Consider the following 25,306-nt stretch of genomic DNA (forward strand, 5'->3'; position numbering starts at 1 on the left):
ATCTTAGTCCCATGGGACGTAATGAAACCTCTTTCTTTCCACAAACGGCCAAAATTATGGGCCACTCCAAATGCGTACTGACTATCTGTGAACACAATCACTCTTTCCCTTTGCTAAAACACACGCTCTCGTTAGAGCGATTAATTCTGCAGCTTGGGCAGAATTCTGACTCACTCTTGCAGTCTCCACAATCGTACTCAAAGTCGTTACTGCATAAGCAGCAGTCACATCACCATTCTCCAATTTAAAGCATGACCCATCAACATACAACGTGCCATCTGGATCTGACAATGGAGTGTCTTTTAAATCAATTCGTCCTTTTGTCTCCTCCTCGGTTCTGAAACAGCAATCATGGGGTTCGGAATCACTCGACTCTTGATTAGCCGGCAACAATGTTGCTGGATTCAATACATTGCATCTTTTGATCTGAATATGACTCCCTAGCAGTGTCAGCTCGTAGCCAGATAATCTAGCACTGGTAAGGTGTTGCGTCTTGGTTCTGTTCATGAGTGTATCCACAGCATGAGGAACCCTGACCACTAGCATGTTATTCATCACCAAACCAGCAGATTGTCGAATGGAAGCCGCAGCTGCCGCTGTAGCTCTCAAACAACTAGGCAACGCTCTGGCTACCGGATCTAATGTTGATGAAAAGTACGCACAAGGGCGTTGTTTATCACCAAATCTCTGTGTCAGAACACTCAACGTGCAACCTTCTCTCTCGTGAACATAGAGCGTGAATGGCTTGCTGTAATCGGGTGTACCCAATACAGGAGCTGAACATAGTGCATTTCGTAACTCAGAAAAACTCTCCTGACATTCAGCAGACCATGGCACCGGACTCGGAACATTTTTCCCAGTCAAAGCTACCAATGGTTTTGCTAAAAGAGAAAAATTTGGGATCCACTGCCTACAGTAAGAGGTAATACCTAAAAAGGCACGTACCTCTCTCTGTGTGCGAGGAACACTCATCTGCGTAATTGCTTTTATTCTCTCTGGGGTCAACTTCCTTCCCTCCTTTGACAAGAGATGACCTAGGTAGGTCACTTCTTGGCAGCAGTATTGGATTTTCGAAGGTGACACCTTGTGATTCAAATTAGACAAATGATGCAATAACGAAATTGTAGCTGCTTTGCAAGTTTCCTTGTCATCGGCAGCCACTAGAAGGTCATCTACATACTGCACTAGAGCAGAACCTGGAGGAAGTACAAAAGAATCTAACTGACTTTTTAATGCCTGACTGTAAATGGAGGGACTCTCACAATAGCCTTGTGGAGCACGTTTAAACCTAAAGCTTCAACCTCCTAGAGAGAAGCCGAAAATATCTCTGCTTTCCTCGGCTATCGGAATGCCGAAAAAGGCATTCTTCAAGTCGATGACTGAAAACCATGTGGCTGTTGCAGGAATCAATGTTAACAATGCAGTAATATCTGGAACCACAGGAAACTGCGGAACCACAATTTTATTAACCTCTCTGAGATCGATAACAAACCTATATACTGGAGGCTTTGAAGGATCGGTACGTTTCAAAATTGGTAATACAGGACTGTTACAGACATTTCCTCTAGTTTCTTCAACCACCCCTTTCTTAATCAAATCTTGCACAATCAATAAAAGTGCACGTTCGCCTTCACTAGATATTCTGTATTGAGGAATTCGTGGAAATTTGACATTTGCTTTCGAAGTGACTACATATGGTGGTATTTCCAAAAGGCCTACATCGTTAGGACCAGTCGCCCAAAGAGTATCAGGGAGAGAACGCAGCTCTGGCGGGAGTGCATCCATTGACAAGTACATCGGAGAGGTGATTCGTTTACCCAACGTAAGCTGTACTCCTTCCGGAGAACAATGCAATGTCGCATATAGGCGTTTTAACAAGTCTAAACCAAGCAGATTTTCATTACAACCTGTCGTCAAAATCAGGGGTGCTTTCAATTGACACGGTCCAACAGAAATAGACAAAGGACCAGATACGGGATTGTAAACAGGGGCGCCTGAAAAACCTACAGAAACATTTGTTAAGCCGGACAAAGGTGCGCCAGGGAGTTTCGCATGAATGATAGAACTTTTTGCGGCACCAGTATCCAACAGAAACGGTTCGACTACACCTGATGTTGCTACTGCGACATAAGGCCCACTCTGATCCACTGGAACTGATACTACTCCCTCTCTCTGTCCATGGCTGTCCTAGTACTCATTTTGTTGAAATCCCTCATCGTTTTCACAATAGTCTTCAACATGATACTGTTGCGACCTACTCTGTTGAGCAGACTGTCCATTTCGCTGATCAAAGTGATTGGAAGGGCGATCGTTTGTTTGTGGAGGCATAGCACCTCGTCCTAGACCTCTAGAATTTTGCACAAAACCACCACGACCTCTCTAAGCTGCTGCAGCGTTATTTTGCGCTAAGACTGGACACTCATTCTTATAATGACCCTCTTTCTTACAATACGCACATTGATTCCACTGGTATTGCGGTCTCTGAGAACCATAATCTGTCCTTTGATACGACCCTTGCTGTGTATTGGTCTGATTCATGCGAGGCGGATATGCCTGTTGCAGAAGAACTTTAGTCTTTAAATCTTTCGTTTTCTTATCTGATTTCTCTTTCTCCTCTTTCTCCCTGTTTTCATAATACTGTGCAGTTGCAAGTATTTGCGCAGTTGTAGAGACAGCCCACGCACTCTCGGAATCTTTCAATTTATTGCAGAGCTCTGGTAGCAGATTGTGTACAAATTTATCGACAAACAATCTCTGTCCTCCTTCTGTGCTCATATCCTGACCACTGTGGTCTACAAAAGTCTCTTCGAACCTCGTGAAAAAGTCGGAGACACTTTCGTCTTTCTTCTGCCTGCATGCGAACAACTTGTCCCAGTTAACGCGCAATGCTGGCATCAGAGTCTTCATTAAGTCAATTATCCTACCTGGAAGATTAGCAATTAGAGGTTCGGACTTGGAACCACCTATTTGCTGACCATCTGCTGCAATGATAGCTGCCCAATCACCACCTAGAGCAACTGGATGATTTTCTTTACGAATTTTAGCCCAAATTGGTTGCGGAACTACATTTCCAAATAACATGTCAATGTCCGCTAGATTCATTACACAAGCCTCAACTGTCTGTGCTAACTCCTTATCGTATCCGGCAGGATTCTTACGCGGATCTGGCAAGGCCTGTTTCACTGCTAACACTTCAGCTCGCTTCCACGGAATGTGTATCCACACTCTCTGGAATTGCGCCGGAGCGGCTGCAATACCAAGGTTTGCATCAGCTTGCACAGCTGCGCGCCAAATTGGTGGAACCTCTCTCATTGGATATTGGCGATTCTGCTTCGTACTACTCTTCTCTAAGTCCCTTGGTGAACGGAGTGATGGATCATTCCTATAACTTAAAATTAGTTCCATCGCTTCTTTTATATTTTGACCTACTATCATACCTGCAGCAAACTCTTTCTGGACCTTAATCAATTCTTCTAAACTCGAGTCAGAGTCATCTTCTTCTAACTCCTCTCGTAAAAGAGAGCGCATTTCGTCGAACACATATCGTTGTGTTGGTTCATTCCACTGCATAAATGTATCCAATACATCTCTAGTACTGTATCTTCTACTCTTCGAAATCCATCTGAGAGCCGTGGAATCTAATATTCCCCGTTCCTCAGTACTTGGGAGCTGACTACGTCTTTGTACAGAGTCAGAAGTAGGAGTCTTAATTAAGGTTTTATAGAAGGGAGACAGAATGTTAGAGACAGAATCAGTGATTCTTCGACGAACAGAAAGCGGAGTCATAATACTAGCAGATGTAGAAAACACAGTAGCAGTTGGAACAGATAGCACAGGGACAGTAGGAGTATCAGGTAAGGTAGCTTGTGAAACAGTAGGTGTAAGCGATACAGGTATAGGCAAAGAAGTCGGCAACCCAGGAAGAGGGGGTGCCGAAGGAACATTCACATTAACCACAGGAAGTACAGGAGCTTGATTCTGAGGGGCAGGAGCAGGAATACCAGGTTGTCCAGCAACCGGCAATTGAACATTCGGTACAGGCGGAGTCGTAGTACCCTGTGCATACGGTGGGGGTGACTGTAACAAGTAAGACAACAGAGGATCGTTTTCGGGGTCCTCTACTATCTTAGTTGTACTCGATGTCAAGGCAGGGTAGCCCTTGTCTATCGCTAAATTACGCTCTCTAGTAGCTATCTCTATTGCCTTCTCAGACTCGTTGACTTGCAGCTGTTTAGCCGCCTGTTCTAAAGTCAACTCTTGCTCTTTCTGTTCTTTCTTCAACCTTTTAATTTCTTTCTGTTTAGATTCTTTTCGCCAGTAACGGAAAGAATCAAACATTGCCGGCCGGGCTTTCTTTTTAAACAATTTCACTTCTAAATTGTCAAGAACTTCAGGTTCAAAACTACCATGCAGTGGCCAACTAAGGACACCGTCTTTTTCAGTGTATCGGACCCACACCTCATTATAAGATATAGGACCCACACCATGCTTACAATAAAGATCATATAGAGGAGTTCCAATCGGAGGAACTAAACATGAGTCCTCCAACCGGGAATCACTGTTGCAACCAAAACACGACAACATACAATTTTTCCGACTTACCATTTTGTAATCCGGAACACAGAACAAACAAACAAAAACAAGAATGTGCACTCGAACCAAGAACTTAGGCCTACCAAAAGCGAACCAATGTATCGATACCAGACTAAACCAATGGATTATCGTTACCAGAACAACCAGTGATAATCTTACGAAACCAAACCAAACCAAGAACTAAAAGGATTTTTAACAACCCTTACGAAGTAACCAATTAGCAACCACTAAATACTTAACTGAGGCACTGAAGACGTCACCAAGGAGAAACCCGTCACGTCTCGCCGTACTAAGGACTGCACCTCGGGTCCAAGACAGGGCGACGGTCAAGGCAACGGAGCACTGCAGCCGTCCTGAACGGGAACCCTCGTGGAAGAGAACGTCGGGCCACTTTTGCGATATGCCGGGATCGATGAAGTGGGGCGCCTCCCTCAGGAATCTTCACACAAAGCTTCTCGAACTCTTCAGGCTTTTGGACCGGTACCGAATGACGTCGCCCAACGTTGGGCGCCAATTGGAGTTCTGGACTTTTTGGTTCTGTCCAGAGGTGTCAGGGATAACACCTGAAGACCCCGGAGTTCTACCTGTCTCGGTGCACAAATAAACAGAAACACGGGCTTCTCGATGGTGGCGTCAAAGACCAAAGGTTTATTACTGCAGGGACACAGAAGTCACAGAAACTACACACGGGCAGTGTCTAGGAGCCTGTTCGATTTGTACAAGAAGGGTTGCTCCTTATATACAAAATATTAGCCTTCAGGCGAATTCTTCACAATGCTAGTACATTCCTAAACCTTTGTGTCCTAAACAATAAATATTTGGTGTTGCACAGGAATCGTCGATAATATTTGATGTCAAACATTACGAAGAGGGGTTCCCACTATTCCATCACAATTCCATGTCAACATTTCATTCAAGAGCCGGACCGCCTCATCGTAAATTTCGTTACCTCCCCTAATAAAGGCCCAGAAGGAAAGGAGCAGAGCCAGGTGCAGAAGATAGAAAATCAGGATAAGGGATGTTTGTGGGTCGTAAATGGGCAAGGCTACCGGCTTCGGCCGCCTAATCATGATCAGGCCAACGAACACGAGAACCAGTATAGCAAGGCTGGCCTCGGGCAGAGGAGGCAGCCTTTGTCGAGTCATGCAGCTACAGCATGTTCTGTTCTAAGGTGCACGTGTCACTAGAGAGGTGAATCGCCGGCTAAGCCTACGTGTCCTTAATCGAAATGAAGTAATCAGAGGTCATTGCGTATGTGAGGGCAAGAAACACAAAATGGCTGCCATGATCTAAGATGGATGCCATGGGTAGATTGGAAATGTGTTTGTAACAGGAGTACTCTTGCTCGTACCATAGCGAAAACACCAGGAAATGCTAAATGGATCATTTGCGGTTCGCTGATACCAAAATTATGTATTTACGACAATGTTGAAAACACGGGTTCAAATCGTCACGGAACCTCACCTTAACATACATAGCCCAACACCCTCCCACCATCTGCACTGTCGCTAAAACTACCCTAACCCCTTCCACTGCTCTTAGGCCTAATATTCTAATCCCTCATTTAAAAAGAATGACCTGACCCTCCCCCTGCCCTGTAAACTACCCTGATCCCCAGCCAAAAAAACTGCTCCAAAACCCCCAGCCCAGAAAACTACCTGACCCCCCAGACCAGAAAACTACCCGAACCTAGCCCAGAAACCTACCCCTGAAACCCCCAGCCCAGAAAACTACCAACAGCACCCCAGCCCACCCCCAATTACCTCACTGTGGCTCTCTTCCTGGCGAGATCTTCCTGCTTTTGTCCATGCAGCAGCCAGCAGCTAGACCGTGCAATGCCTTAACCACACATATGCGTGGTTAAGGCACCTAAGTGGTTAAGGCAAGCATGGTTACAAATGCGATGTCGGGACACGGTGTTCCGACTGTTTCCCCTCCATGCCACACCGCGCCATGCCACAACTCTCTATGGAACTCCACTCTACACCATTCCTCTCAACGCTACTCTACTGTATGCCACTCCACTTTACGCCACTCCACTCAATGCTACTCCACTCTATAGCACTACATTCTGTGCCACTCTACTGCACACCACACAACTCCAGCCACTCCACACCATTACACTCTTTGTCACTCAACTCTATGCCACTTCACGCCAGTCCATGCCATTCTACACTACTCTACTTTACTCCACTCCATGCCACTCTACACTATGCCACTCTGACTTTTACTGGGCCTTTTGGAAAGCTTCCTGCTGCCTTCGCTGACGTCTCTGCCCACAGCCAGCATGCTCTGCCGACTACCCCCAACGTCTCCGCCCACAGCCTGCTGATATTATGCAGCCTGCAGCCAGTACTGTCTGCCACCTTTTTAGACGACATCCCTGCCTGTAGCCGGCTCTACTCAAGCCGCCTGCAGCAAGCCCACTCCGCCGCCTTCGCTGACAGTGTATCTGCCCGCAGTCTGCTCTTCTCACACCACCCACAGCCAGCACTCTCCACTGCCATTGAGGATTTAAATGATGTGAATGGCTACTTCTACAGCTAGAGTAGGGAAAAATGTTTTATTGCTGATGTGTGAAGTAAAGCCACTGAGGACATAGCTGCTAAGTCTTTAGATTACATAATGTGTGCCATTATTAAGGTTTCAGTGTACTTATGGGTATGGATTGCTATGGCTACATCTGGAGCTGGGCAAAAGTGTTTTATTGTTGATGTTTGCTGTTTTAAGTAATGCCAATGAGGACATAGCTCGCTATGTCACCGGTTTCAGACAGCTTGGCTGATGAGGGATGATGCCCACAAACCAGTCCCAGGATGCTTGTTTTCCGGTCCATGGAAGACCTGGCCAGGCAGTTCGGGCTGGTCTGTTCCCATAGGAAACAGGTCAAGGCTGATATACATATGGCTGGGTCCAAACTGGAATGGTGTGGAAAGCAAAATAATGATGAATTAAGCCCAGATCTGTGACTGAGGGTGAATGTTTGACAATGTTCAACATTACGTCTGTCACCTTTCGGTTACAAGAAGGGTAGGAGCCAAGACTAGAGGGCGACTATTTATCTATTTTATTGCGTGTTACAGACTGATGAACACAAAATAAAGTCTTAGGTCAGACACGTTAACAAATGTCCGGGGTCAGGATTGTGGTCCTCGGGGCACTTCCTGGGTCGGGGTCCGGGACACTCCAGCACATGGAAGGAAGAGAAAAGAACGAGGCTTTTAGTGTACTGTACACTTTCTAGAAACTCTTAGAATAGGGGGGGAGTGAGGGAAAAGCAAGAACCACCACCACATTCAGTGACTTGCAAACTATTCTGCTAAACGAGGTGCCCCGGTGCTTGCACGGTCTCCTACCCGGTCCCTCCCTTCTTTAAACGCAACAACGAACCCAAACAAGCACGCACCTGGGAAAGCCACGCGTCCTCCTTCGCGTGGCTGGGTGAAACGCGGTGTCGTTGGCCTCCTGGCTTTACAGCTGCCTCCGTCCGCTTCTCCTCCGTCTCAAACCCGGCACCTTCTCTGCTCCTGGTGTCGGCTCTCTCCAAGGACTTAGTCTCCACGGTGCTCTCCGCTTCCCCGGTCGCGTTGTTCCCCAGGCGTCTCACTTCTTCCTCCCACGACGGAGACACAGCGTCTTCCGGGTCTCCCCTCATATGGCGAGAGGCCTCTCCTGATAGGTCCAAAATGTCAGGTGGTCCAGATGCGAGGCCTTCGTCACGAACACAAAGGCTATCCTTAAAGGGCCCGTAATAATCCGCCTGTTGAGGAGACGGACAATCGGTTAGCCCTGCCGGGGCCTAGCAGGGGACCCCCTGACAACGTCCAACATCTTTTTGTGTTGCATTTTCACCCTAATTGGGAAGGGTATGCCCAGACATGGGCCCCGTGCTTGCTACCCCACTGGTTTTAAGCAAGCCTGGGTGATGAGGGTTGAGTCCCTATACCGGCCCCAGGAGGCTTGTTTTCCGATCCAGGGAGGACCTGGCTTGGCCGTTCGTCTGGACTATTCCCATGGGGAACAGGGTCAAGGCTGATTTGCATAAGGCTGGGTCCAAACTGGAATGGCATGGTAAGCAAAATAACAATGGATTAAACCCAGATCTGTGACTGAGGGTGAATGTTTGACAATGTTCAACATTCTGTCCATCATCTTTTTGTGTTCCAATGAGGACATAGCTGCCACATGTTCAGATTGCATATGTGTGCCATTGTCAAGGTTTCAGTGTACTTATGCGTGCTGTTCCACAACTAAATGTATGCCACTCAGGGTGACACTTTCTTGCAAGCAAACCAAAGCAATGACGTTTTAGGAAAAGATAAGTATTGGAAATTACACCAGTTTGAGCTAGGAGAAGCTCTAAAAATATATTGAAACTGCTTCAAATCCCCTGAAATGGTATGTCACTAAATGAGGCTTTGATAGGATGTGGGCCAGCTGATCAGGTACAGCCCTTGGTAGGTGATGGGGTGGAGGCGAAAATTCAGATTCCATTGTGCAAGGCTTTGCCAAGTCCATAATTTGAAGACTAATGCATTTCAGAGAGTGCTCATTTACATATGACCTTGTATATAACATGCAACATCTTTTCCTCAATTATGATATGTCCCCTAGTGGAAGGAACGCTCTTGAATATTTGAGTTCCGCAGTCTCACCAAAACTACTAATTTTCACATTTATATCAGTTCCATGAATTTACTGAAAATAAATACCCACTAGGTTATTAAGTTAATTTGTGAATGTAAGAGAGAAGATGTATTACTCTCTGCACAACTGAGGTCCTAATAGTAGGGAACTGGGTGCTTGTCAAAACAAGGCAAAGATGGCAAAATGTCGTTAGAAACACAGAGACCCCAGCTGTAGATAAAAATATTGACAGTATTTATTAAGGGTATATCCATAATTTACATTTTGAAAAATAGCATTGTCTAGTAAGGTTCAGAATTTTGTTTTTACCCCAGTAGCCCCACCCCTACTGACTCAGCCCCCCATCAAGCCCAACCCAAAGGCCCAATGGTGCGGTCTTCGGCCACAAGCCAGACGATAATTTTGGCCCTGACAAAAAAATGTTTGTGAGTACCCTTGCTCTACCCTATGGCACTCTATATGACTCTCTGCCACGCTAAGCAGCTCCATGCCATTTTACACAATTTTAATCCATTCCACTCTATGCCACTCCACTCTGCACTGCTGTACTGTACTCCACTCTAATCAATACCACTCCACACCATTTCAAATTTAATCTATCAGAATTAAAGTTAATCAGACATAGAAATGGTGGATGAGAAACTGTTTGAAAAGGGCTCAGAGCCACAGAGATATACACAGCCCCAATGTTGTCCTGCACCCAACAATGCTACTGGGGAAGATTAATTTTATCAGCTGTAGGTCTACTGATTTTCTGAAGTTCCTGAATCCTTTACTAGGGTGGGCCTAGCTGAGAAAATCGGTATACACCCGTTACAACGCATCTTTTACTCCGCACTACCATTACAACGCGACTTTTACAACGCATACCATTACAACGCATTGCGCTGGGGGGCGCTCTAGGATAGGGAATAAGTATAATTTACTATCCAACACCTTCCCTAGGGTCCACGGGGACTGGAGTTAGAATAGTAAATTATACTTACCACTATCCAGCACCTCAAAGCGCTATGCGTTGTAATGGTATGCGTTGTAATGGTCGCGTTGTAACGGTAGGTAGTTGTAATAGTATGCGTTGTAACATGGTACATCCGAGAAAATCTCATGGGCGACCAGGAGTTTAAAAAAACCAAACATGTCTGTATCTACAGATTTGTCTGTGTCTAGAAAGTAACATGGGTATTTTGAGGCTGACTATTCGACCAGTTTTCTAGGGCAATATGTGATAAGTGTAGGTTGCTCCACTGGGAACCTTAGAAACTAGATCCTATTGTGATCACAATGAATTACAAGCACAGGCAGATGTTCCTAAACTGGTATAAAACAGTGAAGTAGCACAAAAGGCTCTTTCTTGCTCCATTGTTTGCTGATCCAAGCCAAACACAACATTTTGGTGACAATGGCTTTTGAGGGAAAGGTGAGAGAAGTGGCATAACTGAAGCAAACAAGAGACAAGTGAGTGAAATATTTAAAGTCTATGCTGTGGAACTTGGTGATCCATCTTCTTGATGCTACACATCCACATGAGAAACCTAGCCTAGGGTACCAAAACCCCTCAAACACAATACAACATACTACACTCATATCACACACTTTCCAGGAATTGTAGGAGTTACAGCCATGGCATATTACCTGGATTTAAATGGCAGAAGCATAGGCAATCAAATACAAGAGTGGGACATTAAAAAGAATGGTACGCTGGCTCATAGTGAGACTCCAAACGACATTAGCTGTGTCCTGAGCAATGCGAAAATAGTCACTGAAAGTGACAGGACACTAATTGTGGGTACACCCCATCTCTAGCAGGGTCTAACACTCTGCAGGTGTGCAACTGGACCCCAAAGCATATACAGCACATGCATGGGGGCTCAGAATGGGCCTTCCTCTGCACGGAGGCTGACCGGATCAGCAAGAAATGTTTAAATGAAGAGGAGGACTTGTCTCGTGCTTCTGAATTAGTGACGTTTAGCCCTACAGTGACCCTTCAAACAGGTGACTGGTGTAGCAGTGCAATGCAGCAGACAAAAAAGCAACCACATGACTTTCAATTCATGAAAATCACTTTGTGAAAATTCACTACTTTTTCAGTCTATAATTTTTTGCTAGTGTTGCATCTAAGTTTGGGCAGCTCTAACACTTAGTACTCTTCCACAGCCTAAACAGTGAGGGAGGAGCATTGTTCGAAACAAGACATTTCGGTATTGTGTCGAGATCTTTTGAAAAGACATTATCGTTCAAAGATCGGGGTGATCGCATTAAAAGGGTCAGGGCTGACGCTAGTGTTGCTGCCACTCTAGGCACAGTTGTAGTTTTCTGACGCCTCAATGCTTACTCAATGGGGCCATATTTGTTACCTCCAGTGAAAAATTGCTGACCCCTAGGTAATGACGACATAAATGGCTGCCAGGATCCACCTCCCATTGCACTGGCCATGAAAATTTGAAACTGGAATGTTGTACAAAGTTTTATCTGAAAATCTTCTAGCCAACAAATCCACCAAAGAATTGACTGAGAAGCCAGTAGGCATCATATAAAGATTCTATCACAGGCCTTTTATGACTTAGAGGACATTATGTCCAGAATCAACACACACAAAAATTATGTTTGTTGATAGTAGGATTTCACTAGATGATACAAATGAATTGGGTTTGAAAATCTTGTGAATTTGATGTGAAGCTAATATCATAATAGTACAATGGAATGAATATTCATATTACTGGAATCTCAATATGTGAAAGAAAGCATTGAGAATTACGAATAAACCTTCATAAAGCGGTTTACCTCAAAAATATTCTAGCTGAGGATTACAATTTAGACTGTGATCATCTGCACTGTTTAAAACGTATGAACATTTTTATTAATGAATAAAGTATTTATGGAAGAGACGTCTTGATATTTTTATGGGACACTTTGCCATTGACATATACATTTTTTGAAATGTTTCCTATTAGTGTTTGGTTTAAGGTGCCTCCTAAATCGTACACTATAGGTTATAGAAATTGTAACTTTGAGGAGTAAACTGTGCCAGTAAGTGCATGTTAAAAAGAGCTGAGCTTAGTCTCTTTAACCTGAATATTCGTTGTTTCTATCCATGGAGGTGCTTTGTGCTGATCGATATAATGGTTACCATGTTTCTAAGCTGATATTATTAGCAAATTGACCACTAAACTAGTATGTTAGTGTTCAACTTAAATGATTATTGGGGTTCTTCATTACTTCAAACTTTTTTGTGAATTGTTTTTACAGTTTACTTAAATCTTGTGCCGCTTTGTCATTTCATGTTAATCGACCATTTAATTTTGCAATTACTTGCAAATTATACATTGCATATTTTAAATGTACAATGTTGTGTTTGGGTTTCCATCTAGGAATTTGTAGTGCAATTGAAATGCATTGCTTTAATCAACAATGTCTTCTCTTTGTATAAGAAACTTGTGCTTGGCCATCTGCTGAAAAGAGAAGAGTTGGGAGAATTTTAAGAAATTATGGGCCAGATATACAAAGGGTTTTAGCATTAGCAAACCCTGTGATTTGATAAATCAGAGGGTTTGTGAATGCGGAAACATTTTCTCATATGTACTAAGCACATATAACAATTCAGAAAAGCTTTTCGGATTCGTTACGTGGGTTTAGAAAATCATACTGAATTTGTATTTGGAAGGGGTATGTTTCGGGAATCCCTGCCATATACCAATTCTTTATAGTCTCTATAAATGTTTTGCGACCGAAATCTGGTTACAAAACTTTAATATTTTACCAACAACTCAAAGGAGATGGTGAGCCCCCAAAGGACCCCTTCTTTGTGATTTTTGAAAAAAACATTTTTTAGAAATGGGCAGTAATGATCCTTTTTTTGCATCTGATTTGTTTTTTTTTTTAAATTTTTTTTTTTTTTTTTTTTATCCTCATCTGCCCGACACACGTCCCTTAGATGCGGAGTTAACCACCCAGCCAGCTCACCGCCATTGGGAGCAATGCCCTGGAAATTGAGCCGCTACACAGCTAGGCAGAGATTTTTATGGGTTGGTTGAACATCCATATATCTTGTGACGATGTCTCAAGGCAACTTCGTGCCAGTGAAGTCAGTATATACATGTCGAAATCTAGGCAGGCCATTATACTGAATTGTTGAGTAGATGGGCTTAATCATCGGATATTTGGGGAAAAAAAAAAACCCCAAAAGAGCTTCACTTCCACTCTGTCAAAAGTTTCCAGAATGTGAGGTTCTGGACTCTACATGATCTTTTCAAGTCAACCTTTGAGGTTTCGTATAATGAGGTTAGCCATGCTCAGTGAGTGGGAGGGGTGATATCCACCCAATGCATGCATATCTGCTGTCTTGCCAACAGGATAGCATAGAACAAAAGTGACCGTGCTGCCCCAGTGATGTTCCGGTCGAAGCCAAGAATGACAAATGGTAGGGATAAGGAAATGTTGGTTTTGATAATTGAGTCCAAAGTTACTTTAATCTCCATCCAGTAGGTAGCTATTTGGGGGCAGTCCCAAAACATGTGTATGTCGGAAGCTGCTGGCAGTTGGCATTTATTGCAACATTTCCCCTCTTGATATTTGGATAGACGTAAAGGGGTAAGATATGCCCGGTGTAAAGTGAACAGGTGATTTCGTCTGAGCCAAGCGGGTTTTACCAATTTATGCATCTAATTTGTTTTGGACTTTTGATGATTTTATAGTGCTGAGCCACGGCAATAAGCCAAGAGAAACCACAGTAAATCAAGCAGCAGAAACTGAGGGTGCATACCACAAGCTTGAAGAAGGTGCAATCACTTCAGCTAGAGGAGTGCAGAGAATAGAAAAGTGACCGTAAATTGGCGAGAGACTGAGAAAAGTTGTGTCAGGAACGATCAGTAAAGAAGCAGAAACAAGCAAGCAAGCAAAGTGAGAGTGACAAATGTTCAAAGAGGCAACCAGTACCTAGTCAAAGATACTCGGCCCCTGAACTGAATTACTTTGGTGAAACTGGGTATCATTGAGAACATTTGAGACTGAGAATCAACAAAGAGTGTTTGAAAAGCCCCCATGAATAGTGCTACCACAGTGAAGATTGAATTGTGATTGACTGAATTCAAGTGACACACGCCCAGCCGCTGAAGATTCAAGTTTTATATCCAGAGTGTCCAGTGAGAGGATTGGGTCCCATGCTTCCTTAGAAGAGTAGGGTTACCCTTTTAGTGTGACCAGCTGTAGGTGTACGTGTACGTTCTAATCCTGAAGGCAACGGAACTAATACTTATTGCAAATTAATTGAACATTTTGATAATTTGACCAGTAGAAACAACAGGTAGAATTTAGCTTTTTTATTTTCCTTTTTGATTTTACTTGAGATAAACCATGGTGTCAAATACATCAAAAAGATGTACAGTGATAATGACAATAGTGGCAATTGCTTTAGTTATACTTATGCTTGGCTTATTAGAGGGTCTTAATTTGTGTGTTGAGCATGTTTCCACTGAAACTAAACCTGATTCAACTTATTTAGAAGAACAGAGTAGGATTGATATGAAAAATGTACATAGAGTTGGCTCTGAAGGAAATGATTCTGAAATGTGTTCTTTAATTTTTTACACAAATACTGGAGTCGTTCATGCACATAACTGTTCTACCTCCACATAATTATATGCCTCCATAGCTGCTGGTGTCACATAACATCACTTCCCACTCATCTATGCCGTTTCCTGTCGTATGATTCCGGGTTCATTCTGTCAGCAAGGTTGATATGAGTATTAATTCTCCAACTATAGTTTAGTTTTAGATTATGTGCCTATGTATAAGAATTTGAATCCGAAATCTGGAGCTGTCTGTAGAAAGAATGGAAGTCAATTTAAGGTCTGTCTCACAAATTGTTGTTCCTACATTTCACAAAGCTAGAACTATATGCAAATTGAAGAGGCCTGAGAAAGATTTTGTTAAAGTATTGGAAGAAAGAAAGGAAGATTTTGAGAGACGCAAGGAAAGAGCAAAAAATGCAAAGAGCAAAAAAAGGTAGAAGAAAAGTTGATGGGTGCAGGAATACATCCGAAGGGAAATTTGGATTGGCAGTGAGACGTTATGTTTCATGAAACACAAAGAACAGGTTAGGAACCCCGCAATGGTAGGTTGAAGCGAATGTGTACAGAGATTTGAAGCCATGGGTGAGCACATATTTTCAGGGAAGGGACCTATAATTACTGGAGTTTATTATGTGTGCAGGAACAATGCTTATTTCTAACTTCATGCAAATTGGATTGTTAATTGCTACCTAGCTTTAGTGTTACCTCAGGTATATCACGCAGATATAGATGATAAGGAGTAGTGACTCATGGAAGACCTAAATGGCGGCTCCTCCGCTAAGGAGTAGGAGCGTCGTCTCACTGCTTTTAAGCAGTGTAACTAAAGGAAAAATAAAATGATAATAACTCAATGTTATTGTCATTTTATTTGTTCCTGCTGCTTTGCGACCGGGGTGGGCGGGCTGCTCTGCTCTCAAAGCAGGGCATAGGAGGAGTGTCTTGCCCACTCCAAGTGCGCATGAATGTTTGGCTGGCCCTCTTGGGGGCACTTCACATGTACTCCATGCAGGCTGCTTTTCAGCCTGGGTGGGGTACATGCCCAGTCACCCATACCTCATCTGAGCACCGAACCACGACGCTCAGACCAATCACAATGCTGCATTGCAGCGTTGTGATTGGCCAGGGGAGCCTGGATGCTTCCTGTTCCGGCCCGAGTCTGACATGGAGGAGAAATGGAGCGACTCAGCAATAAGGTAGGTTTTTTAAATGTAATTTTGTTACACCTCTCCCTCGTCCCCTGGTGCTGATTTTTCATTGTGTGAATGTTTTTAAGAGTGTACTTTTCTTGTCCACGTTTTCTACAGCCCATGCCATTGGTGATTCGGTTTCTTGCACTACCAAGTGCAACAACATAATCTAAATTATCTGTGAATGGTTGGCTGGATGAAAATGTTGATGTCCACGGTGCGCCTTTTTCATTCCTTTTTCCATCACATTCTCATAAACTTTGAGCAAAACGTCATTGACGTTATGGGAAAGGATATGAAAAAAACCGGGGCGCATCAATCACGGGAAATATGTATAGCTCTAAAGAATACCATTAAAAAACTCATGGAAGGTCCATGTGCCCTTCCGTCTTTTTATTAATATTAACGCTGTCTATAACTCACCCCTGTGCCCCGTGGTTTGTCACCTCTGATGAGGAGATGGAAGCAGCTCAACTGTTTTGCTGGGAGCGCAGGAAGCTGCGCACTTCCAGCTGGGATTTTTCTAGGGCTCTACGAGAATGTTATGTTATGTTATGTTACGACTATTTATTGTGCGCACAGATACTCCAGCCAAGGAGCGTCCTGGCGCAGAGACAAGGTAGCACGTAACACAACAACAGGCTAAGAACAGAACTAAGGAACAGCTAAAACAAGAAGGTTTTTATAGCCCTCCGAAAGGTCAGAAGGTCCTCCAGCAAGCGGATTTCAACAGGCAAGGAGTTCCATGCTGACGCAGCCATTGCCTTAAACGAGCGGCCTCCCATACGGCTAAGCCTGAATCTGGGAACCACCGCAAGGGCCAGACCCTGAGAGCGAAGGCTACGGGCAGGGACATAAAAAGACAGACAGCTCGACAGGATTTCCGGGCCTGTACCTCTCAAGATTTTAAAAGCAAGGCACAAAACCTTGAAGAGGATGCGCTTCCTAACCGGAAGCCAGTGTAGGGAACGAAGGACACCTGTCACTGAGCAGAATCTGGGCAAACCCACTATCGCCCTTGCCGCAGCATTCTGAACCCGTTGTAAGCGGGTTAATTCGGCCTGGTTAGCCCCAGCCAGGAGAGAGCTGGCGTAATCCAGGCGAGAGATGATAGTAGCCTGGATCACCAACTGCCTGGTCGGGGCATCAAAGAACTTGAGAACAGGTCTCAAGCCCCTCAGGAGACCGAAACAACAGGCCGCGGTTCTTTTAGTATGGCCTACAAAAGAGAGGCCCGCATCCAGCCATACCCCCAGATTTTTCACTTCCGATACCGGGATCGGAGTAGGTCCCAACTCTGAGGGCCACCAGTGGTCGCCCCACAGCTCCACTCCCTTACCGACGACCATCACCTCTGTTTTAGTGGCGTTTAGCTGGAGGCAATTGCCTGTCAGCCAGCTAGCCACCGCCTTCAGTCCGGACTGAAACCTAGGGGCCTCAATCTCCGCATCCCCGCTGAGAGTAACCGCCAGCTGAGTGTCGTCGGCATATGAGACCAAGGTAAGGCCCCACTGCCTAGCGACATCAGCCAGCGGTCTCACGTAAAGATTGAATAACGTGGGACTCAGCGAGGACCCTTGCGGAACCCCCATGGCCAGTGGCTGGTAGTTGGACTTGAAGGGAGGGATGGCAACACAGAAGGAGCGGTCATCTAAAAAGGAGCGGAACCATTGCAACACCTGACCGCCAATGCCAGTCTCCTCGAGCCGGCGTAGGAGGATGCTGTGGTCTACCGTATCAAAGGCGGCGCTAAGATCTAACAAAATAAGCGCCGCTGTTTGACCAGCATCCAACTTTGCCCGGAGATGTTCCACCATCACAAGTAACGCAGTTTCCGTACTGTGCCCAGCACGGAATCCGTTTTGTGTGGGGTCGAGGGCCTTGGTCCGAGTCAGATGTTCAGACAGGGCCAAGTTGACGTGGGCCTCCGTGATCTTGGCTGGCCAGGGTAACAACGAAATGGGGCGGTAGCTCTCAAGCTTGGAAGGGTCCAGGGTGGGCTTTTTAATAATCGGGGACACCACAGCTTGTTTCCACTTAGATGGAACAGTCCCCGTTTCCAAGGAAAGGTTGACAAGGGAGCATACGGCTGTACGTCCCATAAAAGCTTGGTCTCGAAAGAGAGCAGGCCTTACTGGATCGGATGGGGACCCAGATTTGACTTGCAATGCAAGTTTGTCAAAGCCATCCAAGGTGAGGGGGGGGAAAGCAAGCAGTGTAGTCTGATGGTGGACCCCATTAATATTTTCCTCAGTGAACCCTATGCTAGGGAATGTCCTATATATAGCTTGGACCTTCCCCAAGAAGTAAGATGCAAGGGATTCACAATGGGAAAGGGAGCTCACGGTCGTAGAGGTAGTCCGCTTCGCTGTGAGATCTTTAACAGCCTTAAAAATAGCTTTAGACGAGAACAAATCTCGAGAACAAACAGCGGCATACCATTATTAAATGGCATGCAGAATATACAAGAAGGTGTTGTTCTTTTGAGAGAACTGCTCTTCAATACAGCCTCGACGGCAAATATAACTAGCCCCCCGTCCCTCCACGCCTGATGTCGGCCGCCACGGCCTAAACATAGTACTTCACAAGAAGTAGGTGACATCTTTCATGCTCAGATTCCTTCTGAAGGTATAGCTTTGCATGATTTGAAGATTAGAAAGTGGCCACATTGGATGATTGCCTCACTACTAATACCACTGGTGCTTTAACTGCTGTCAACTCTGACCTTCTGGCAATAAGAGCAATGGTTTTACAGAATAGGCTTGCTTTAGAAATCTTACAAAAGAGGGACGGATCTGCCCCATTGCACGGGCTCTGCGCTGCTGCTCCGTTATCAAGTAATGAAATGAACACGTTTGTTACTAACATTTCAGCGTGTTTTACAGATGTGAATGATATGGAACAGCAAATGCCTGGGAAGCATTAGGAACAATATTTTCTAAGGTCGGTGAGTGACTTTGTGGTATTGGCAGTTTCCAACCTTTGCATGACTTCTCTCTCTGAATAAATCCTACTCTGTCATATGTGTTTGCCTCAGTCTCGGTCATTGCATATCTGAAAATTGCCCACATCTCAATTAAATTATCACAACTAACTCCATTGTAAGGAATACCCTTATATCCCCTTTTGCTCATTTATTTAACCCACCACCATCTGCATGAACTCACATACCCCTACTAATGCTCACACCCAATTCCAACTAAATTAATCCACCCCAAAGAAACTGGAGTATATTAATTGAATGGTTGCATTAAGAGTACATGTTTATACCCAACAACCAATAAACACTGGAGTAACCATTAACTTTGGGTTCCGGAGTAGCTAAGCTGCCCAGCAGAACGTGATTGAACACGTCTTCAGGGGTAGTAAGCACTAAATAAATGCAACTGCAATACAATTCAATGTGTCTATTCAGTCCTCAGAGCCACAAAGAACATCACTTGTGGAAATAGCACTGGGTGAAAGTCTGTGACCTACAGCTCAGTCAATGCCTATCTGCCCCTTTCGAAATTTAGAAGCTGCCTCCTCTGGGCCAGGTGAGACCAGTGGGAAATAGTTTTCTCTGTTTACATTAGAATGATCCCTCCTTGCACAATCCACTCTCTGTATCATTAACCCACTTCCCAGGATGTTCACAATCCTCGTGAAAATGCATGCGTCAAACTTAATGAAGCTTAACCACTTTGAGAATGCTTACAAACTTTCAGAAATCTAACTTATTCATCATCCCCATTTAGTTACACACTGCATTGCTCTCCTCAAAAAATATACAGCTCGTTTAATTTGTTTGCCTCCCCCACTGCTCAATACCCCCACCCCCGGTAATTGCGAGCTAGCTGTGCCTTGCTGAGAATCCATTTGCAGTTTTTCAATTTAACTCGACCCAAAGGTATGGGAGCGCTTTACCCGAGTATCAGTTACATTACAGAAAGTCACATTTTTTAGGCACGCGAAGATTAAGTGATCTGCCCAGAATCACAGAATGTGGTGCCTACGATTACCCTGGTTCCCTAGTTCCAAAGTCCGCATCTCTTGCCATAAAGCCACATCCTCTCCCTTATCAATTTCTATATTTCCTTTGTGTTGGACAGGCCACATGAAGGGCTCGCTCCCTCCCCGCATGCCAGGGCCAGGACACCGGCTCTCCAGGTGTTACCCCCAGAAGCAACCCGCACCCCATCCCCTACGGGACTCCTGCCCCCGGACATCTCTGTATCATTGGGCCGAGCCACTGTCAGCTCCATCGCCCGGCCGCCATCTTGGACACTGCACCACGAGGCCGCGCGGCCTCCACTCGACCCTAACCCTGGGCCTGGCCAGGCCCCGACATCCCGGCACCACCATCCACTCAGGAGGTGAGCGGACCACTTGGCAGGTCAATGGGAGAAAGAAGTGTCGATGGCTCTCCCCCGCCAGGTGCCGATCGCTCCCAGCTCCCCCGGGCGCTGGCTCCACCCCCCTGCTGGGTGTCTGGACTCCCTCATCCCGGACCCCCCGACCTCCAAGTGCGAGGGTCCGACATCAAAGGGCGCCAGCCCTATAACTGGGGCAGCTTCAGAGCAGGAAGGCAGTCGAGAGACACCGTGAAGAACTCATCCTTGACGGACTGCTGGCGCTGCCGCAGCCCTGCCTTGTGAACTATCGTCCTGCCTGCTGGCGCTGCCGCAACCTTCTGCATCCTTCATCCTCGTCGGGACCTGCTGGCGCTGCCGCGGACCGTTGTAACTACCACCTCCACCGGGACCTGCTGGCGCTGCCGAGGACCGTCGCTACCTTCGATCATCTCGGGACCTGCCGGCGCTGCTTTTGTGAGCTACCCATCATATCATCGTAACTACCAGATTGGTAACAAGACTGTCCCGCTACCCCCTTTCCATCCAAGAGACTAGAATCGAGGGGACCCCTGAGTCCTGACCTCCTTGTACCATTCTACCGTACCTAAAGATTGCTTATAAAGAACGTTAAACCTTATCTTTGTGTGGTGTACATCTGTGGGGGGGAAGTTACTCGTCTGTACGATCGCTGGAGACGGCTCTCCCCGGAGACCTCTCCCCTTGTCCTCGGCCGACCCTCCAGGTCCGTCTAACATTGGTGGCCAGCGGCGCGATCCGAATCAACGCGTAATCGTACAGAGAGTAGCTCACCCCACGACTAAACCACAATGACAACCAAAGAGAGCGGATCCACCGAGAAATTCCAGATGGAGAAATCGGAAGAGTACAGCCATCGTGAGTTGAAACAGTTTTGCATCGAACTAGGCATTGCTACCACCGGTCTGAGCACTAAAGACGATTTCAAGCACGCCATTGAGTCTTGGGCAGAAACCGGGGCCATCAGACCCCCGGACCAAAACATTGCAGCATCAGAGGGGAACACCACGGCTCCCGAAGAGCGAAGAACGGGTCTCTCGCAGGAAGAGATCCAAGAGAGAGAAAGAAGCAGACTACATGAGTTAGAAATGGCACGGCTCAAAATGGACGGTGAACTAAAATTAGCCGAACAAAAACTGAACCTAGAACATCTGCGGCTCCGAGAAGAACGGGAAGAAAAACAGAGACAAAGAGAACTCGAAGAAAAGAGACTGGCGTACGAACACGAGCGCAAACTGGCAGAGTTAGACCTACGGAAGCAAAACAAAGACCTGGGGGTGCCCGAGCAACCGCGCACCCCAGGAGCGACAGAAAAAAGGTCCACATCCCCAAGGATGTTGTCCGAGAGTATTTCCGAGACGATGACATACAACAGTGGTTCAAGGCCTACGAGATCGCCATGACCTCCCACCGGATCGATCGAAGTGACTGGGGAGCCGGTCTATGGGGGAGGTTCGTCAATGAAGGCCGCGATGCCCTGTTACAGCTCCCAGACCATCTAATGACGTCCTATGGCCACATGAAGGCTGCCCTCCTCACTCGATATGGGCTCACACCCGAAATGTACCGCCAGAGGTTCCGAGACTGCACCCGAATCCCGGGTACAACTTGGGTGGAATATGTGAACTATTTCAGCCGAGCCTTCGAGGGTTGGATCAAGGGGAGCCACGTAACGACCTACGAGCAACTTTTTAATCTCATGGTGTGGGAGCACCTCTCCAACAACTGCTTCGTCGAGCTCAGGCAGCACCTCCTCGACAGTAAATTGACTGATCCACGGCAGCTCGCCGCCGAGGCTGACCGATGGGAGAGCACCCGAGTAGGCCGGAGTGGGCCAAACGAACAGAACAGGAACAACCAAGGTCAGCACCGTCCCCGAGGAGGAGGCCAGGGACGGGGAAGAGACACCGTCCCGGCCACTCCCGCTACCAGCACCCCGCCCCCGGCCAGCCGGGGCAACCCCCCGATGCGCCCGGGGTTCCGAGCCAATGTCACGTGTCACCGATGCCAGCGAGTCGGCCACTACACCAATGATCCGAATTGCCCAAAGAACCAGACCCCGGGGACCCGCCAGGTAGCTGCCGTCGCCCTGGGAGGAGAGCAAATCTCCGAAGAACAGGAAGAATACGAACAAGAACAACAAGAGTGGGAACCGGCCGCCATGGTTCTAGCGTGCCTAGGGAGAAGAGACATGATCCCGCAGGCTCCCCTACCCGCCAACACCAGAAAATACAGTCAGTGGGTGAACATTAATGGGCGCAGGGCTGAAGCCCTACGTGACACGGGGGCCAGTGTGACGGCCGTCCGCTGTCACCTGGTGACCCCAGAACAGATCCTGCCGAACATCCTCTGCCCCGTCCGTTCAGCCGACAATTCCGAGAGTCTGTGTCGGATGGCCTGCGTCCCCTTCGAATGGGGAGGAGTCTCCGGCATGTTGAAGGTGACGGTCCGAGATGATGCCCCGTGGACTGTCTCCTGGGGAATGATCTCGAGAGGTCCCCGTGGGCCGCCGTGGAAAGAAGAGAGCACCTGGGGATGTTGGGCCTCCCGGCTGGGCGTGCGTAACCACCCGGTCCATGGCCGCCCGTGCCATCTCCCGACCTGAAGAACTAGAATGGCCAGCACCTCCTCCCCCGATCGCTCCAGTGGAAGACACCGACCATACCGACCCCCCAGAGCAAACCCCCGAAGGGCTCGCTCAGCTCCAGGACCTTCCCGACCTGGCTCAGTGGCGTCAAGAAGGGGGGCCCACCCAGGAACAGTTCCGTCAAGAGCAAAAGACCTGTCCCTCCCTCGAGGGACTACGACCGCAAGCCCTCGCCCAGAGCGCGGGAGATACCGCCGGAGCCCATTGGATCTATTGGGACAACGACCTGTTGTATAGTGAACAGAGAATCGCAGAGTTAGGGGCCAGTCCAATGGTTGTTGGTGCCCCTCCGTTTTAGAGACTTCCTGTTGAATTTGGCCCACGATGTCCCCCTGGCTGGACACTTGGGACAAGACAAAACCTACAGTCGCCTGGTGACCCACTTTTTCTGGCCAAAGATGAGAAACGACGTCCTCAACCACTGCCGGTCCTGCCCCACGTGCCAGCCAGGCCAGCGGGAAGAGCGGCCGCAAACTCAAAGCACCTCTGCAACCCTTCCCAGTTGTTACCACCCCGTTCGAAAGGGTGGGAATAGACATTGTGGGGCCCCTGGACCCCCGAACAGCACAAGGACATCGGTTCATCCTGGTACTGGTGGACCACGCCACCCGCTACCCCGAGGCTGTCCTCCTGCAAACTGTAACAGCCCCGGTGGTCGGCCGGGCCTTAATGGGGATCTTCTCCCGGGTGGGCTTCCCCCGAGAAGTCGTCAGCGACAGAGGCACAAACTTTATTTCAAAATATATGAAATCCCCCTGCAAACAGTGCGGGGTCACCTACCGATTCACGACCCCCTATCACCCTCAAGGAAACGGACTAGTCGAGCGGTTCAACCGCACACTCAAGGGGATGATCGGGGGGTTGGAAGAGCCCCTCCGTCGCCAATGGGATGTGCTACTCCCGTGCCTCCTCTTCGCATATCGAGAAGTCCCCCAGAAGTCCCTCGGCTTCAGCCCTTTCGAACTCTTGTACAGACACCCTGTTCGAGGGCCCCTCAGCCTAGTCAAAGAAGGTTGGGAGATGGCCCCCCTGAAGACCCCTCCAGACGTCTTCAAGTACCTCCTGACCCTACGCAATCAGACCAGACGATTCAGAGAAATAGCCAAAGCGAATCTGGAGGCCAGTCAGGAGGACATGAAGAAATGGTACGATCAAAATGCCTCCTCCATCGAATTCGAACCTGGCCAACAAGTATGGGTGATGTCCCCCACCGAACCCTGGGCCCGATTCACAGAACTAACTTAAGGCAAAATCCTAAACTTACTACTTTCGGTATTCACAGAAGTTAGGATTTTGTCTTAAGTTTGTCTTAAGACAGACTTAAGACAGATTTAAGACAGAATCCTAACTTAAGTCTGTCTTAAGTCTGTCTTAAGACATAATCCTAACTTCTGTGAATACCAAAAGTAGTAAGTTTAGGATTTTGTCTTAAGTTAGTTCTGTGAATCGGGCCCCCTGTGCCTTGCAGGACAAGTGGACGGGGCCCTTCAAGGTAGTCGAGCGCAAGAGCCCCGTCACCTATCTCATCGATATGGAATCTCCCCGGAACCCTCTCCGGGTCCTCCACGCCAACAGACTCAAACCCCACTTTGTGCGCTCGGAGCTCAGCCTACTGATGGCTACCGACAGTGGAGCGGAAGAAGACTCCGAACCCCTCCCTGACCTCCTAAGGACCCGTGAGAAAGATGGTTCCGTGGACGGGGTCCGACTCTCAGATGCCCTCACCCCGGAGCAGCGCCAAGATTGCCGGGGCCTCCTGCTGCAATTTGCGACCCTGTTTTCCCTCACCCCAGGGGTCACCCCCTGGTGCTTGCACGACGTGGACACTGGGGACAGTCCCCCTATCAGACATCGGGCGTACCGCGTACCAGATCGGGTACGTGCCTGCATCCAAGAAGAAGTGTCAAAAATGCTCACGCTCGGGGTCATCGAGCCCTCGGACAGCCCCTGGGCCAGCCCGGTCGTACTGGTCCCCAAAGCTGCTGCCCCAGGCACCACTCCTGAGCTCCGATTCTGTGTCGACTATCGGGGTCTGAACGCTGTCACCAGAACCGACGCTCACCCGATCCCCCGAGCAGATGAACTGATCGACCGCATGGGGGCTGCCCGCTACCTCAGCATCTTCGACCTGACAGCGGGCTACTGGCAGATCGGCCTCACCCCCCGGGCTCAAGAACGATCCGCCTTTTCCACCCCCGATGGCCACTACCACTTCAAGGTCATGCCATTCGGCATGAAGAACGCTCCAGCTACTTTTCAGCGACTGGTGAACCAGGTATTGGCGGGACTCGAGGA

The sequence above is a fragment of the Lissotriton vulgaris genome, unplaced genomic scaffold (assembly GCF_964263255.1).
Source record: "Lissotriton vulgaris unplaced genomic scaffold, aLisVul1.2 SCAFFOLD_1128, whole genome shotgun sequence".
Classification (NCBI taxonomy): domain Eukaryota; kingdom Metazoa; phylum Chordata; class Amphibia; order Caudata; family Salamandridae; genus Lissotriton; species Lissotriton vulgaris.